Genomic DNA, 20,124 nt, shown 5'->3' with positions numbered 1-20,124 from the left:
ATCAGGAAGACTCCAATTATGATAGGAGCTCTCTAAGTAAACTAAACAGGAAACTAAAAAGACTAATTACATCCAACAAGGCCATTAACAAGGTCATGATAGCCTTGCATGCTAAAGACAGCCATAAGGCATTTTAATGCTATTTCCAAAGCCTCAAAAGCAGCACACATCAGTGTGCCGAACTGGTGGTCAGTGGTGCCACCCTCACTGAGCAGAGCTACATAGCAAATTTCCTAGCTGACTAGTTTGGTTCAAACTTCACCCCTTACCCCCCCCCACTTCCCTCCATGAAAAAACAAGCAGCATAACCCACCACCCCCAACTATTAACAGGAAGCAAGTCCTGGTTGCACTAGCTAAGGCCAAAAACACAGCCCATTTCATAAACCTCTGCAGGCTTATAACAGAATTTTTAGATTTGATTTGAAACACCAAAACAGAAAGCAGTACTGCTTAATATCTGCACATATTTGCCACTTCCTCAAATTCACGTATCACCTGTCAATTAATAATGTTTTGCTCATAAACTAGTATACTTCAACCATCCTTCATTAACTCAATTCCTTTTAGAAGGGTGATTTGGAATATCTTCGAGAATTTGTGGAATACCTGAATGAAAACAAATGGGGGATTGAATTCACCTGTATGCATGATTTAAATCAAATCACATTTTTTGGATGTTTTAATTACCAAGAATGCAGATGATACCTTGGATACACACTTATTCCACAAATTTTCTGAATATAATTCCCTCTTACATGTGTCCAGCCATCATACACCCCATGTCATTCAGAAAATACCCACATCTCAGTTTATGAGAATCAAATGCATTTGTTCTGGTAGTGATAAATATGAACATCACAAAATGTATATGGTCAGGAGATTCAAGGAACGTGGGTATAAACCAGGAGTGATTACTATGGCTTGTAGGGAGGTCAGTGGTATGGCCAGACAGGAATTGTTATAATATAAACGTAAGGTCAATGAGTCAGCCCCTATTAGATTAATTACTACATATGGGCGTAACACAGGCATTTTCTGTGATGTGGTACAACAAAACTGGAACATCCTATGGGCGGACGAAAAAATCAGGGTGTTGATTGAGGATAGATGCTGATTTGGATTTAGGAGGGGGTAGGACATTGTCATCCCATTTTAATCATTACAAGTTGGGAACCCGGGTAGTTGCCCCCAATATACAGTCTACTCTCATGGGTGATGTACTTCAGGGTTGTTATAGTTGTGGCCATTGTGTACATTGTAACAGACTAAATCAGACCAAAATGTTTAGTAGCCGTAATACCAGTCAGGTTTATGACATTAAATTTTTTGCTAATTGTTCATCTGACTGGGTAATATATTTAGCTACTTGTTCATGCTCTGCCTTTTATGTGGGCCAAACATCCAGGCCTGTGAAGTTTAGGATTAGTCAGCATTTAAGTGGCATCAGACTAAAGAAGTACACAAATGCATTATATAAACATATGGTTAATCACCCTTCAGCATCTTTTAGATTCACTGTCATTGATATTATTAAGGGGGATAGAACAAATAAAATTGTCTGATACAACATATTAAATAATAAAGAAAAAAGATGGATTATAAAGCTAGGTGCTTTAATTTCACCTGGACTAAATGATGTATTGTGAGCAGCCAATGGGTATTCCTTTTTCATGGATGGGTGGGTATATAAGGAGTGTGCAAGCTCTATTTTGGTTACACTGAGGAAGGCTTGAAATTTATGCTGAAACCAGTCTGTCTGTGATAACTTTATAATAAAAGTTACACTTTATACACCCTTGGTGCTGGCTTTTTGTTTTTGGATGACTGCCTCTTTAAGCCATGCACTGCTGCACTTGCAAGGGATTTTTTCTGGATTTATCAATTCCTTTTTAAAGAAAATGTATGAGATCCACCCCAGTTTTTGGTATTGTACATAATGTTGGAGCCTTGTCTCTGAAAGACCCAAGCAACATTGTGGATGTCAATAAAAGAAAATTCTATTACTGTAGACTGCATCAGAACTCATGTAAACAACAATACTGTTTTTTCCATAAATCCAGAATATTGACTAAGTAGAGGGAAAACATATGGGTTTCACAGAATTTAGCATTATAGATTAGAAAATTGTTCATCATAGCGTGTATATCTTCTTATAATTACTATTTTTTTAACTTTCAGATTGCTACATTCAGTAGTCTGTATTTAAACTCTGTTTTAACTTTGCTGACATACAGATGTATTACATTTTTAATGGAATCATGGTAATGACCAGAAAAATATTTGACAGTCAGGGTATTATTCCATGAATTTTAGCTCTTGAAAAATGAAACTGTATTTTTTAAACTGTAAATCAGTGACCCCAGATAAAAAGAGAAATAAAAAAACTCACTATATATACCCTTGAAAACTAAAGGGCAGGAGTGACATAAAATAAATATTCACATATCTTGGTGGAACCATTTAGATTCACTGGCACACCAGCTTTGGAAAAATTTGTAGAACATTCAAATTCAGCTTTATTAAGGTATTTATAAACTAAACACTAGTAAAATAAAAAATAATATAAGTAACCAGATACAGCTTTATTAAGGTGCCTAATGTTATATAAGTTAACTCAGAATATTTTAAAGAGAGATTGACCTGGAAACTGATACATTTATGTTTTTCAGGCTAAGAAGACTTTAGCAACCCTGTACTGTCTAGTATATAATCTCTGTTGTGCGCATTTAGGAGTCTCTAACAGAAACAAATGCATGGACATTATGAAAAAAATGTCAAGATAGGATTTTAAAGTATTTTTAATTATCACATGTTGCAGATAGTATTTTGCCAGGCAATCTGGAGTTAAAAACAATATATCACTTTATAATGGCAGGAAAGTACCAAGTCTACTTTTTTTTGAAGTGCAATCAGCAAAAAAAAAAAAACTGCTGTGTCTGATATTTACTGCCAGTATACTCATGATTAACGACTTAAAGCAGTATTACATATACATGTGTGAAGTAGTATCTGCTTTCAAAGCATCCCATGGAAGACAGTGTAGAGACAAATATGTCATAAATTAAGATCAAATGACTGTACTGTGTCTAGTAACATTTTCAGCATTTTTCAGAAAATTCATTTCAGCATTTCAGAAAATTCATTTTGTTTTATGCAGTAACAAAATGAAGGCAAATCCCAGTATGTCACATGATTCTATGTCATACAGTTAAAAAAATCAAATTTATTTTTTCTCTGCAGACAGTTTTTAGTGACTATACATTGACATTCCTGACAGTAATATGCAAGAGATGTTACAGCCAGAAACTCAGCCTGTATGTCATGCATCCAGACACTTCTGGCCTTCAAAGACCTTAACTGTTTGTCCAGCAAAAACAGAGATTAAACATGTCTGATCTTTTGGATTAATATATGTTCATTCTTATTTTTCCTTTTGCAAAAAAAAGTAAGTGTGATAAACTAACATGTTTATTTTCATTGGTTGTCTTGAAGTCTGCAAAAAATTTTGGATAGCAAGTTTAACATAATGAATTCAAATGTATTACTGTGCTGGCTACTTGCCAGATGTGTTATGCATTCTAATCTGACAGTGAAATGCTTTCAAGTAAAGACAGAAAGAACTTTTGTGTTTAGACATTTTAGATTTTACATATTAAAAGTAAAAATAATTTCACCTACAGTTAATATGACATAATACATTTATTTCTTTGTTTCAAAATGTCATATCTGATTTCCTTCCATTCCACTTGCCTGCAGTGTAGACTTTTATTTTTTAACTTGTTGTGTATTCTTTTTCTTTAATATAATAAGAAAATAAGGAGAACGTCCAGTAATGATATGCAATTTTGCTGTTAACACTGACATTAGAAGACAGGTGAACTGGTTTTATATGTAAGGATGAATTGCAATATTGTTACAACAGTGTGACACTACTTCCAAAATAAAGGTATTATTTTAAATTCTGTGATTCACACACACAGGAATAATGAATCATAGGATCATAAGAGGTTATTAGGCCAACAGCCCTAGAGCCTTTTTCATCCTAGCCATTCATGGATTAATTTTCCCAATTATCAATTCCCACCACAGGCTACAATGGCTTTGGTATATGCCTATGACTTAGGACATCTACAAACTGCCCCTGTCCATAAGGGCCAAAGGTGAAAAGTCAAGTGATAATTTGTGATTTCCCATCCATTGGTCCAAATTGCATTTGAATAGACTTAGGGAAGAACTCTGTTTCCATGAATGTGGAGTTGGTGGTACATACCTATCCCTTCAACACATTTTGTTTATGTCACAGATGGGGTTTACATCCTTAGACTGGGTATTTCTAGTACAGTTTGTTTTGTGAATGTGTAGCAGATCCATCAGAGCTGCATCAATGAATTCCTTGTTATTAAGCATAGATCAACCCTAAGTAAATCTGGATGCCATGCCCTTACTTGCAAGTTGTGCCATGTAGGAAGATTTTCTCACTACCATGGACACATGGTGATCAAAGACCAGGTTACTGTTAGGGGAGTTTTATCAATGTTGTAATTTGCAGGGGTAGTCATCTTCCCAAAGGGTATAATTATGCATATTTGTGCATTGAGTTTTAGATCATCATTCTTGAGTTTCAGATCATCATTCTGGCACCAGTTATTTGTCTGTCAGACCTTCTTGGAGGATATCTACATCTTTGGGGATTCAGTGATTCCACCCAGCTTGTAGTCATCAGCAAATCTGGTCAGCCAAAAGCCCTCTACATTTGCCTTGACTTCAGAGAAGTATATTCCAAACATGCCAACTGCTTTATTTTTTATGATTGTTTGCATGGCATTTTGAAGTTAATTGATGTATTTCAATGACAAAGTGAATATCCTTTGCATGATTTATGTTTAAAATGCAATTGCCAAATTGTTTATGGATAATTAAATAAGAAATGTTATGAATGCACAGATCCCCCCCCCCCATATACACATACTGACAATCTCACAGTATCAGGATTATTTAGATACTTACACAATGTGGAATGATTATTATTTACATATTGTTAACATTTACAGTTTACAGCTTCATGCTGATTATTTCATGAAGGAATTTTATCTGTGTAACCAAGTAATGACTTGCACTAGTTCATTTTCTTTTATGGGGTTTAAGCACATGATATAATTGCAAGGATGTGTGCTTATAGAATGAATAGAATCATTTGTATAAGGTAACAAAGATTCAGGTATATTCAGGGTATGATTTCAAAAGAATATTATGCAAATCCACTGAAGACAAATTGAGATTATTCAAATATTTTTGTGTGGTAAGATGTTTACATACTACATTTTATGATTTAAAAAGGAAAATAATCAGCCTATGGGTTACATGTGCTATGCAGACCATCTCAAGGCCCTATCCCTGTATTCTGTCTCCTACAGGCTTTTGAGGGGAGATCAATGCTTGGCATACAGGGCATTGTCAGACCCCACTCTGATGGACCTCCTGCATATCCAGAAAACAAACAGTGCCAGAATTACCCATTCTAAAGACTTAAACATTGCCTGTGATATAAATAGGACCTGCTGGAGAGATAGGTATATATCCCAGAGACCACCCCATCTAGAGAACAGGCTCCCCATCCATGTTAAGCAGATTTCCTCCCTGACCCAATTCAAGTACAACTTGGACAATTGGATGGGAAACCAGAAATTCATCCCTGGTTTGGCACCTATGTCTCTAATGCAAACAGATAACCTGTAAATGGTTCATCTCCCAGGCCCATCCTTACACTTATCAAGGGTATCAGAACTTGTCAGAGATCTGGAATGCATGGCTAGGCTTAAAAAGGCACCTTGTGGTCATTAGCCATGTAAACACATATAAACCTATGAACATGTTTATACACTGTGATTTTTAGTATTAGATTCTAAATGATTATTATTATTTTGCAAAAGGAAAGAAAGTATGCAGATGGAAATTCTAAAATTTAAAGGATATTCTTTCTGCAGAAGCTGTTTTCAATAAATCCACAAAGGCAAACACCCCAGGTAAACTGGGAAGAGCAGCATATTAGGACCATTGGAATAGGCACAACTATTTTTAATAAGCTTTCAGCAGGTAGAGAGATAAAGACAAGACTGGCATGTCTCCAGAACTATGTGAAAGTTAAGTACATACAGAGTACAGGAGAAGTTTCACTGACTTCTGAGTAAAACAAAAGATAAGAGTTAATCTGGCGTATGATGCAGACAGAAGGCTAGGAAGTTGTTACTGTTACATACCAGTCAATTAAGTTTTGTATTAAACAAATCAACAGTGATTGATAAAAGCAGATTGTTACAACAGAAAGAAGTTTCTACTGCTTTTGTTATTCATTAGATAGAGTTGATTTTATACTATAGGGTAAGCTGTTATGTGGCTGAAATGTTAAGAATACATTTTTTTTTGTGTGTTTACAGTAAGATCAAGTTAAAGATTCATGTTATGTAAAATAAAAAGATGCAATATCCTACTCCAGGTTAATTACTAAATGCTAGTCTAATACATAAGAGATACAATGTTTTGTAGAGTAGATTCAAGTATAGGTATTTTGCTTTAAAGTTGATGTGTTGGGAAACTACAGGTAATGGTCTGGCTTCTGTAAAGTTTGCAGTAACTGGCGCATTATGCTGAAATCAGCACTGAAGTTGCAGATAACAATGTAATATGTAAATGCACCACAGTGAACTCCAAATATCTCAGCACATAAGAGTATTGCAGTAATAGTGCACTGAACAATACATGCAAGTAGTCTGTTTGTAATGAAAAATCGCTGTCAAACTGCAATGTACATCAACAAAGTTACAGAAAGAATCTCACAATTCAAGCATCCAGACAGTTTTAAATACATATCTATAAAAAAAATCTCTCCAATAAGCTTAAGGACAACTACAGAATATCATTTCAGCTCCATTAGTATTAAAATATTCTAACTCTGACTTATAGATCCTGATGTAATCCATACATTTTCTAGTAAAAAACATTAATAAAGGTGAAGGGAAATCATGGCCACATAGCCACAGCTAGCATTATTTAACAAAGGGTGCAGGACTTGCATAGGGAACACAGGTAATGAACACACCCAAGGAAAGTGGGAGACAGAAAAGAAGATGTGGGGTATGGATGAAGAACAGGGACACACAAGAGGGATGATAGAATAGGAAAATCAGATAGAAAGTCAAAGGGGTATAGGCAATTATGTTGGGGTGGAATAGACAACATTTAATATTTTTTTAAGAATAGAAAAAAGGGTAAATATAAGGAAAGGGGTGGGGAAGGCCATCACAGCAGGTATATTCATAGAACAGACATCACAACACATGTCAGAGAAAGGCTGGAAAAAAAAACATTAAGGACAGGTAAGTTACATAGATATCACACTGCACAACACGGGTAATAGAAAGTTGGCAAACCGGATGGGGATGTATACCAACCGTGATGAAATGCAGAAAAACATATTTACCTATACACTGTCAAGTTATGACATGCTGCAATCTGTGTGTCAGTCATATCTGGATGCATGTGACTAATAGTATATGTGTGTTGGAGGATAATAAATAAGGCTCACAGTACACATAAGATAAATAAATACACATCCAAGTAATCTGTCAGCAGTGCAAGTGTAAGCCAAGTGTCATCACAAAATGAGCACATGCAGACCAAAGAATGCTAGATAATTCCAGCAGAGGGCAGAATTGAACCTCTGACCATGCATATGAAAGGCAAAAAAAAACAAGCACAGTGCCAAACAGCAGTACTGCAGCAAAGCAGCAAAATGGCTCCTACCTACACACGTAGGTGTACACAACCCAACCATATGTGTAAAGGAATGCATGTCACACACATAGGCCATATGAAAGTCAAAACATAGGTATAGATATATATATTCATGACTGTTAGTGGACTAAATGGAACGTACTTGTAAATAATGTCAATACACATACACATACACACACCAATGGCAAGTAAGAATATTTTCAAAAATCTAACAATACAGCTTAAATAATATATCAGGTTATACACTGGTTAACTCACAAGTATAAGGAGAACAAGGATGTATTGCAAGCAGCCGCCATTGGCTTGTGTGCAGATGTCTTGCATCCATAACATGTGTCATACATTTGGCACATGTTCACCATGTCAACAAAGTAATAAATGACAATGGTCAATAACTGCAACAAAGGCAAATATATCTGCAAAATATAATAAAGAAATATGAAGGTGGAAGTGCAGTGGACAATCTGGGCCCACATCAACGAATAGCAGGACAATAAGGTAAGTTTACACATTGCAAATGCATATGTACAACACACAATATGCTGTCAAAGCCAACCCAAAATACGTCTAAGCAAATGACAAATGTATGCCACATGGGCAGACTGATTGCTGATGTCCATGGAAATGGGCATGTATAACGCACACATACACAGTAATGTGCAATCATGCACCGTCAACATGCATAAGTAAGCAAGTTAAGAATTTCAATCACATACACATATCTTGTAATGCCAATGCTGAATAAACAACCACAGGTGTATGTCATGCACCCTCCTCTTTACTCACTCCTGTGAGCATCATTACAGCACATTAACAATAATTCAGTGAATGGTCAAATGTAAAAGGTACAATTGTGTGTTAGTATGGATCTGACTATGTGCACAACATGTACAATCATCATTAACTGTATATATCTATTGGACTAAGGTGTGAAAAGGTGATTAAGTAATGGGTGTGGATGTAGAAATCTAACATACAGCAAACATGGCCTAATGTTCTGTTACAATATACATTCAGTCAGAAAAGGAGGACTACCAATAGGTATGACACAACTCTATATCACCCCATATGACATCAGCATTGCCAACACATGGCACACAACACATCATGCCAGTGGGACAGCACGGCAGCTGTCATTGAAAAAAATGGGAAATGACATGACCTTTTGTTGCACATACATGATATGGCAATATAATATGAACCATACCTCAGTGGTAGTGATGGACTCTAGCCAACTTCTGTTGTCTGTCAGTTTCCCTCAGTAAAATGTATGTTTACAAGTTAACTGTTGCAGCATTAGCTGCAGGTTAACTGTAAAAATGCATGGGCAGCTGAATGTGGGATGTAATGCTGTAATGTGAGTAATGCCCACATTGGGGAATAATTAAAATGTCACACAAAGATAACACATTAGCATGGCAACTACATGGTATGTATGCAAACAATGCATATACAGTTCAATCAATTATATGGCAATCATCATGTTAGCAACATAACATAACTGGAGCACACAGACAGTACTTATGGACCAGGTGGGACCAGGCTGATGGCACTGAGCCTCACTAATGACCTCACTGGCTATCTCCCTGAATGAGTTGCACATAGCCCATGCCGTACCCTGGAAGAATGTTCCCATCATGTCCCTGTTCTGTGCTAAAAACACATCTGTCCCAACCTCTAAGATGTTATCCTGATAATTGTCCTTGCTCTGGTCCTTGCATCATCTCCTCCAGGGAGCAGCAGGCATGATAGTCTGGGGAGGTACTAATCCAGCTTCCTTGTCATCATCTTCATCAACATCATGATGATCATTAGAGGACGTGTGGTCGTCATCTCCATCTGATCGACGATTGTCCATAAGTCCCATGCACTAAGAAGAAATGCAAAATGCAACAAATAAAAAGCGAAAGTCTATCACGCTGCACATTCTCATGAAGATCATAGCTGACCTTAACAAGAAATTGAAGCACTGGTGAGTTCTGCAAATACATATATGACACTGAAGGTATAGTAGCATACATCAAAGTTGTTATTTAAAACACACTTCAGTTTGAAATGTTGCAAAGATTAGCAAGTAGCAGATGTATAATCAACACAATCCCTGCTAGTGAGTGACTCCTAATGCACACAACACCTTCCCTATGTTACTTCATATAAAGTTATGGGCATGTGCAATAACAGAACATGTCACCAATGTGAGCAGTTCAACCAAGGCATGCATACCACAGCTTACCAATTAGAATCATGACATTGCTTGGATATTTGAAAATTGGCCAGCATGAAGCATGACAAGCAGACATAACATTTCCTGTCATTTGAATGGAATCATAAATGACACTGCCTCATGACACACTAAGATAAGTAAAATTTGATAGAATAAAAGCTTGCAAACATCAAGCTATTATTATTAGGACCTGCACTGTATAATAATTTTGTCTGTCTCAGTAAACTGTTCATCTGACTGTCTGTCAGCATGTCATTATTCCCTTTCTTTTCCCCTTGCATGTCAGACATGGCTGTATGTAAATGTACATTTCAGTCTCAGCATGTAATGAGTAATATAAGCAACCACAAAGTAACAATGTTAAAATGAAACACTTTTTTACTTGACAATAGTGTGAAAACTAGGGAAGCCATATGACAAACATCTGAGCCAGACAGCATAACTGGCTGAACCCACATCAGCATAATGAATACAACAGTAGCAAATACTTATATGTTCAGTCATCACAGCCTGTGATACATGAGAATCTACTATATGTCATGCAAACAGTATCATATGTGTACTACTGTATTCATGACATAACTACAATTATTAGCAATCAGTATCCAGCAAAATGCAAACATCCTGATGATACTTGCTGATAATGAAAGGTTGCAATGAAATGCCTTTCTGCACAAGTACTCACAAACAGAATACAAGTATGTTGTAACTGTTGGAACAAAAGCACCTAAGGTGCTATAAGCAGATGCAATACCAATGTTGAACTGAAGGGCATGCCACACAGTCTGAAAATGGCAGTGAACTCTGACATAGCAAACACCCATTCAGACTGGGAATAAGCAGGCCATCCACAACTAAGCAGTCACTAGGAAATACATCCACACATAGAAATGCTCCAACACATGCATTATAAGCAGCAGATAAAGCATTACAAAACTGCATACAAAACATCCATTTCACAATATATGTGATATATACATAAACCCAACTGTTACTTAAGTTGTGGCCTACATTTCAAACACTGTCTGCAGAAAACATGGCATAATGCTAAATGATGTTTATAACTGTATAACATTATATTACATTACAATACATTATAATATTATAATATGATGATATTTTCACATATCTGGATTTTAATCAGACTGTTAAGCACAGGTGTCTTGTGATTAGTGCACTTATCTTACTGATGCATGATGGGTATTCGGGCATTCTAGGCAATATACATGGTAATGTATAAAATACAGGTCTCTAACAAGGATCAGATGCATTTCATTTAACTGAACAGAAAAATTAAGTAACATACCTCACTCCCTCCACTGCTCCTCAAGCCTGTGCATCCACTCAATGCATAGGGCTCGATTCCAACTCTGGTCTTCTTCACCTGAAAAAAGAAAAGAGCAACTATGAATGATGTGGTCCTCAAATAACAGGGATATACATTGCTCAGATCAGATTACAGAAAAATTACTTCTCAAGAACAGCAGAAAATCAATGTTCACATTTGGCAATGTGGCACATAGGCATTTACATCTTTGAACATAAATTGGAGGACATGAGATTTAAACTTGCAGCTCTAACATACATCCAAACTCTAACTATAACATCTACCTGCCTTGCTAATATATCTTAACTAAGAGTGCACATTGTGAATGCAGTGAAAAAACTTGGAGTGATAATATCACCTGGATGGGAGAGGGGCTACTAATAGGGATCATGGAGTAGGATTTGTAAAAGGAACACCTGCTGGGCATGTAGGTAAATTAATGTGTTTACAGTAATTAACAGCAATTGAAAATCTTAATTCCTCAGACAGTGGGACAGTGTCCTATGCCACATAGCTTCTGTTAACAGAGACATAAAAGGTGCTGTGCACCAATGACACAGTAAAGTATGTGGGAGGACTACATTTAAAGATATTCCTTGGCAAAGTGCACATCACAAAGTAAAAACATACATCAATGTATCTCCCTGTTCTGCATTTCAGCTGTAAGTCTGACCATCTGACCCCCTCAAAAGGTATGGATGAGGTGGTTCTTGAAGAGAATTTAATAATGAAAGACAAAACAACACATAATAGCACTTTTGAAAATAACATCATATTGCACACAACTTTGCAAGACATATAACAGTCTGTAGCAAGCTTTACTAAACCTGCACTTAAAGAGCTGCTGTTAACAGATAATTTAATGATGTTACCCCTATGTGGAGTTGAACCCACAGCATGCCAGAATATAGAATCCGTATACAGTTTCCTTACAGGGAAAGATAATAGGCACACGTTTCTTTTTAACAGGTACTACTTCTATTAAGTCATATTCCTGTGGACAATGAATGAATATGCAAACTTCTGACACTTATTGGTCATTATAATCTAAAAAAATAACAGCTATCAACACATAAATAAAAACATATGTCTAAGCAGTCAGAGAGGCATTCCTTTTGACTTCAACAAATGGGACTGTAGTAAGAATGTTCACTTTATAAAGAAAAAGGAAGTAAATAAGTTATATATTAGTTACTGTTCAGTCATATACTGCTACAGTAGGTGATACTGCTGTACTATAACAGAGTACTATGAAATGTGTAGCCATCATCGGCCTAGGCACAATAGGTGTCAGTGATATATGTGTACAGTGGATGTATGAAATGATGTTGTTATATGTTGGAAAACAGATTTACATTTATAAAGTTGTGAATTATGTACATTATAAACATTATTAAATAAATTAAGAGCATGGAAATAGAACCTATACATATATGAAGAGTAGTAACATGTCTTATCAATTATCCAGATGAGAAAATTGTCAGAAAAGCTACTTAATGGTTATAAAAGCCTCTGTCTTGTATATTTTGGGCATGACTATATAAGTCTAAATTCCGTAGGAATGCTCAGGTATAGGTAGGCTAGTGAAACTTACTGTAGAGATCCAGGGTCTGTCTTTGCAACTAGGTGACCCTCTGACAAAACTCCTCTATGTTGTTCCAATGCAGGTTATCATAGTGGTGTCAAACTTGCACTACAGTCCAGTAGATCCCTGTGTATCATTGGTGCTCCCTCATAATCTGGTTCCAAATGTCGATCATCGTGAAGTTTCTTGGCCTGGCTCTCATTCAATGCTCCACTCTAGCACAGATTGTCAGCATCTGTGTGGTCTCCTCCTCAGTCCATTTGGGCACTCATCCACATCACAGCCTCCTGGAAGTAGCCATCCAATGAAAAATGTAGTTGAAATGGAAAAATAGGAAAATACTTACTGAGGTCAAACTCAGTTTGCAGGTAGCAATGGCCTAATCTGTAAATGTATCAGAATCAATACTTAAAAGTGGTGCTTATGTCATGTTATCAGATCATTGGAAGATAATGGGCATGTGCTACACATGGTACCATTTGTTGATACTCATTGGGTACTTTTGCAAAGCACCTGCCCATTAAGCTGAGCTATTCGTTAATGCAATGAATTTCAAGAACTTACAAGAGGTATTCAGAGGGGATGCCAAAACCTGGAATGTTAATGAACCTCACTAATCATGTATGGTGCAAATGGTACAAAAAGATCCATGCATATTAGGTGTTCTCACTTTCATTGATAACTGAGTCATGAGTCTATATTAGAACATCGAATATTTAACAGTTTGAATCACTAAAGGTCGTCCTTTAGTGATTGAACTGTTAAAATATCGAATGTTCATAAAAAAAAAATAAAAACAAACAAAAAAAAAAAAACTAAACTGTGTAGGCAAGCCTCCCTGCACCCCCCACACCCCCCGCTACTTAAATATACCGAATCCGAGACCACACTACATTGAAGTAAATGGAAATCTCCCCTTACAGAGATTTCTGTCTACTTGTTCGATGTTCTGCAGTTTCGCTATTCTCGTGTCGACAATGTCAGATTTGAAATTGTCGGCTTTCGAGAATTTAGTATAGACCCTTGAGTCATAGTTATCTGATAAGATAAATTGCCACCTGCTAGCATTTCTGTTTTGGGGAATATTACCTCTGTTAACATTACTTATTCTCAAAGGTATCTGTTTAGAGTTATTTTTATTGAAACTGTGTGCTTTAAGACAATTGCTTGAACTTCACTTCTGTTTCATTTATCTTTATGCACATAGGTGTTCCCATCTGCCTTAAGGAAATGCATTAATTTTCCATATGCAGTTGTATAGACAGATTTACATAGCCAAAGTGAAAAGTACTTAAAGGCATATTTCTGGATCATCCATATGTCTTGCAGGTAATGCCATACACTCTCTGATATGTATATATGGAAATCTACAGATTCCAACAGTATCCATATATACTATGTCCTTTGCTGTTATGGATATTTCTTCATTGATGGTTCTTTATACAAATCTTATAACTACTGGCTCAATGTAAAAAAAAGTATCTGTACTCTCAGTGGCCTGCTTACAGATATTAAACTTTCTTGGCCCTTTCCATAAGTTGTTCAAATGACAATTTAGGTAGTATTTCAAATGTGAAATGCATGCAGGCTCATGTGGCATGATGTTGTTGCCTTTGGATGTAGGGGTTTGAATCCCAAAGGCAGCCTCTACAGATATCACAAGCTATGTTGATTTTACAACTGTTAGGTATGCATGCTTTGGTGCAACTTTTTATATGTCCCATTAGTAATATAACTGTCAGTGTTTCACAGACTTTTACAGTGCACAGGAATGCATACTGTTTATGGTGACATGCACTGTCCATATAATCATCTGCATAACTGGACCCCCACAGGAATATGATCATGTGTATATCCCTGTCTTTCAGATGGCAAACAGACTTAGGGGCAACAATTTCACTCCACAGGAAAATTACATAATACTAGATGCTCTAAGACAACATGGACAGAAGGTCATAATAGATCCTGTGAGGCCTGTCAGTGATGCCACTCTTACATGATCCTCCATACAGCCAACAGGTTAAGATGGTATGAGAGATTGAGGAATGCCACTAGTGGTGGACCACCATTGGGTCCCCTGATGAGATCACAATATTTGTTGCATCCCTGCATATGGCTAGCAGGAGTGGTGCATACCTGAGGTTGGAATAGAAGCAGGAGTTCCAGGGCAAACATGTATGTCTTACTTTGCATTGCATGGATGACTAAAGAGTAAATCATTGCATATTGCTGTTGCATGCATATTCATGTATTGTCATTTTTGATTTACAGCAGCAGAACTGAACCTTGCTCACAGATCAACACATTGTGATGCTGATGAATATAACTGTAATGACATGTACTCATCCAACTGCTCTACAAACAGAACAGTACAACCAACATGTGTAATGCTGTCTGCATTAATATTCACAGATCCATTTACCTCTGAACAATACCAGGGAAGAGTAGGTACCTCCATACTGTGTTACTGTGACCACTACCTGTTATTGTCCCAGCCTCATTTTATGGCACTGCTGTTTACTGTCATACTGATATTTTCCTAACACTGTATACTACAGGTACAGCCACTGAGGGCACAAATCATGCAGGTGTGAATACAGACAGAAAATGTATGTTACCACAACAGGTTCATAGTTTGCAGCAATGTGTAGCAGACCTGTGATACATGACATTAATGTCACTGTTTTGCAACACAGGGACATCTGGCCAAAGGGTTCAACATCCGGCACATGAGTATCTGCAGCCCCTGTTACTGTGTCATATATGTCATGCTGTCAGTATTCTGTTAACTGCGTACATGACTGTACTGTCTTTCTCTTTACTTTCTCACTCCAGGATCCACAGTACAACACACAGACTCATAACAATGGTTCGTAGGTTCATAGGTTGGTACTAGGCTATCGGTCCAAGGGCCTGTACAAGCCTAGCCATAACAATTCCCTGGCTATTTCTTCCCACAATATTTACATGGGAGGCTATCAGTGGTATGTTATTACCTATCTTTCATACATGTCATTACTGATACTCCTGTTGTTGTCCTCTATTAATTTTATGTCCTTCTACCCATTCGTAGGAGAGCCTGAATCTTCAACCACTGTAGAAACAAGGAGTATTTCTATGTAAAGCATACTATAGGTTTTAACACTGTTTGGAATGATGTGATTAATAATGCTGACATTTTTCCCTACACTAGTCAAATTGCACCCCTGTTCTACCACACTATCTTTCCAGGAGGACTTGTCGGGTATTTGTTATTTAATCATCCTTATGTCATGTATGTTGGTTATGTAACCTAATTGTCATCTCCCTGTTATGTATATTCCATGACCCATACACAGACAAGACCTAATAGTAAGTAGTATTATCTGTAACATCGCAGTGAGATATATGTGTCATATGTCTTTAATGATATCCAGCATGTGATTTAAGCACATTATTCTGATCTCTGGCATCTGTCTTTTCTTTTAGCACATCAGTTACCTGTATACTCCATTAGCTCATCCAGCAATCACAGTGTGGGATCTGACGTGTCTCATTATGGTAGCATGGACCCTGGCACAGAGTACAGTGATATGGTGATACAGTCCGGACAAGATGGTGACAGTCATGTGGATGTGGCTGTAGGCTCAGATGTGGAGGTAAACTTGTCCAGCCATTCTGACAATAAGAGGATATCAGATGGTGGACAGGATGAGGCCAGCGAACAACAGACCCAAGATGAGACTGCTGCTGATGGACAGTTCACTACAACATCTTGATATACTGGCCATTGCAGTAGACATGGGCATGCAGCTGGTGTGCATGGGCAGGTGTCAGAGGGTGTCTCCCTAATTCTACATGCCAATGAACATTCCCAACAACATCATGGATCTGACATCCATGCATTTGCCCTTGCCGCAGATCATGTTGCACACCAAATGGCTGTGCTGTATAAAAGACAGAAGCACGAACATGGAGAAGTGATGGTATCATTGGCTGCTCAGAATGAAAGTATGTTATCTGTGATTTGATCAGTAGAATCCCTGGCCTCTACAGTTTTACAGCAATGCTGTAGTACTAGCAGGGTTCTGCATGCTCTCACTGTGCTTAGCTGATTGCCAAGTGGAAGAGGCAGGCCCCCTCTCAGGAGAGCAAACCTTGCCTGTCAGGCATCAGTGTCTATTCTCCAATGTGCACATGCTTCCACTGCTAGTCCATCTTCTGTGGGCCTGGCAGTCATGATCAGACAGTCAAGTCACAGTCATGCTCCTTCACCTCTACATGGTGCGTCACCCCCTATGTCCCTTCTGTGGAGCAACCTGGGCCAAGTGTTTCCATACATGGTAGGTATAGAGTAGATCACTGTTTGAGCCATTAGTGTGAGCACACTAGATTGCATTAGAGCAACAAAGGCAATTGTGCCAATCTGTCCTGTACTGTCATTCTCACCACATGGTGATGATGATTGCTGTGCAGGACACTGGCAATGTCATCTGTCTATATTCTCTGACATGTCTGATGCCACATTAATCAGACAATTCTACTAACCATAGTTGACTCCATTTATTGCATTACTTTAATTATACTGCACAGTGATATATTTTGCTTGTGATATTAACAGCTCCGTATTACTTCCTGTGTTGTCTACCTATTTACAGTTTATTATAGTGGAGAAATAGGAAAGTGTTTCACTGATCTGTGTCCCTTATTGTGTGCCATACACTGATACAATAGTCTCAGTCTGTATGCATAACCCGTGGCAGTTGTGATCCCTGTTGTGATTGATTTGTACATGTTCATAATGATATATGTTATGGTTATGGTGTTATGTCTGATGCTCGGTGTGTACAGCTAATGGGTAATTACCATTAGATGCAATCCATGCTGCTGTGATGGGGCAATACCTGAACATCAATTTTAATCTGTGTATTCATGTGCATGTGGCTTGTCATGACTTAAAGTTCTGGGACAAACACTGCTATGTTGCCTGGGCCTGCACTTGTGGTCACACCCTATGTTGCCTACACCTATGGCTTCTGCCCCTATGTCCTCCTGCTTCTCCTCTGATACCTGTGGGATGTCATCTTCAGAAATCTGGTTCATCCACACCTATGGCTGGCAGACCACCATGTGCTCTAGTCAGCATGTTGTGCGCCATGGTACACACCATTATCATCTGTGCTACCTTCTCAGGTGTATATTGCAGGGCACCCCTGGATGTGTCCAGACATCTAAAAATAGCCTTCAGTACAGCAAATATGGCCACTATAGTTTTTCTTGTTGTTGCATTCGATCTACTGTAGGCCTCCTCTGTAGAGTTGGATGGTTCACAGTATGGAGTCATTAGCCATGGCTCGAGTGGTTAACCACAGTAACCTGTTGTGGGGAGTAAACACTGATTTGGGCAGCATGGGTAGTGCTGGAAGGGGGTATTCTTAGCTTTAATCCTAGCTGTGTCATGTGCTTACCTGGTAGCAGTCCCTAAGGTATTTCACCTTGCTGGAATGCAGCTCTCAGTCCACTTTCCTTCCGAATGGCAGTATCATGGACACTTCCAGGGCATGTTGATATGATGCCTCTTATGCTGCCATCTGCTGCACAAACAACCTGGCAGTTCAGGGATGGCCAACCCTTTCTCTTTATGTGTCATTCTGCTTCAGGATGTATTGGTGTCTAGATCAGTATGTTTGTGCAATCTATTGCATCGAGTACAAGAGAGACATTTGCAATGATGTAAAACTGGTGCATTACAGTTCTCTGTTCCATGGGGGTGGATGGAAAGTGGATGTACTCATCCACTATGCTGCACATTGCTGCCAGGAATTTTGCCAGGTTATGGTTGGCAGCTGTTTGTGACACTCCCACACCATCCCTCATTTGTCTCTGGAATATCACAGATGCAAGTACGCCCAGGTTGAGACACACTTTGGTTTCAAGTGGGATGGTGTTAGCTTGCAGGGTTTGCACAGTCCTGTGAGGCACACATGTTGCAGACAGCCTGCACCAGTTGCCTGTCTAGCTGGTATCTGTTAATTATTTGCTGTTCTGATGACTGATTTAGTTGCAGCCTTGCTCTGACTCTTGCTGACTGCCTTCTAGAACACACAGCCACAACCTCATTTATGGCTTGTATCACCGCAGCCTGTTGCAGTTCATTAGCTGCTGGTTGCATTTTTGTTTATTTTTTTCAGTATGGTTACTGAATACTCCAGAATCCATAGACGTAGCTTCTGTTTCTTCTGGGCCATATAGCATATGCTGAGGATTTTGGAAACAGAGTCAATGTTACAGCTTGTCACACCTAAGCTGGGTGCACCCAGTGTGTTTTAGAATCAGATGGGCATGCAGAACATCTGTAATTACCCTACATTACAAAGCTAATTACTTGGAATGCTTTCAGCCTGTTTTCAGAAATCATTTCCATAGCTGGTGCAGTGAACTCTTCCTTCAACATGCTGCACTGTCCATAAATACCTTTTGCAAACTTTACAGACTCCAGACCAATGTTTTATGCTTATCTAATAGCTTATAAAATGGGCATGGGTTTTAAAAATATATAAAGAATTGGCAGTTATTTCAAACTAGTGGTAACCAGCATATTATAACTATATCCAAATTATTTTACACATACATACACGTGGATTTCTGCAGTTTTTTCTGAAAATAAAGGAGACAAGATGGGATTACATTCTAAAAGCAGGTTTTTATATTTATCTTTTTTCTACATAAGTTCAATAATATGTTATTAATAATCCCCAAATCCTATTGAGGAGAATCTAAATAGATCTGATAGCTTTGTTATGCTGAAGATAGGGATAACAGTAGTTGTTGTAATTTAGAAGCATGTTAAGATTTTGTTAGAATCCTACCAGTAGGAAATATGGTTATTTCAATGCTCAGTGTGTGCATACATTACCAGCCAGTTTTCACAATATGCACAGTATACAAATATGATCAAATTGATTTTACAGCACAGCATCACAGCTGATACTACGTACGCATCAGCTTGGAAAAGGAAGTGACGTGTTTATTGAGACGTTATCAACATGGATTGGAAGACTACCTAAGGAAACAAGTAGTGAAGGTTTATTAATGATACCCAGGATATAACAAGTCAGGATTCAAGCATGTCCATTATTTTGACATGGAAAATGAGAACATTTTTTTCTTAGGGAAACAACAGTCACAAAAAAAATTGTTTTAATGTGTATTTGGA

This window comes from Protopterus annectens, chromosome 1.part0 (assembly GCF_019279795.1).
Source record: "Protopterus annectens isolate FY-2018-M chromosome 1.part0, PAN1.0, whole genome shotgun sequence".
In the NCBI taxonomy this organism is placed as follows: domain Eukaryota; kingdom Metazoa; phylum Chordata; order Ceratodontiformes; family Protopteridae; genus Protopterus; species Protopterus annectens.
The sequence above is the reverse complement of the archived record's forward strand: the minus strand, read 5'-3'. Positions refer to the sequence as shown.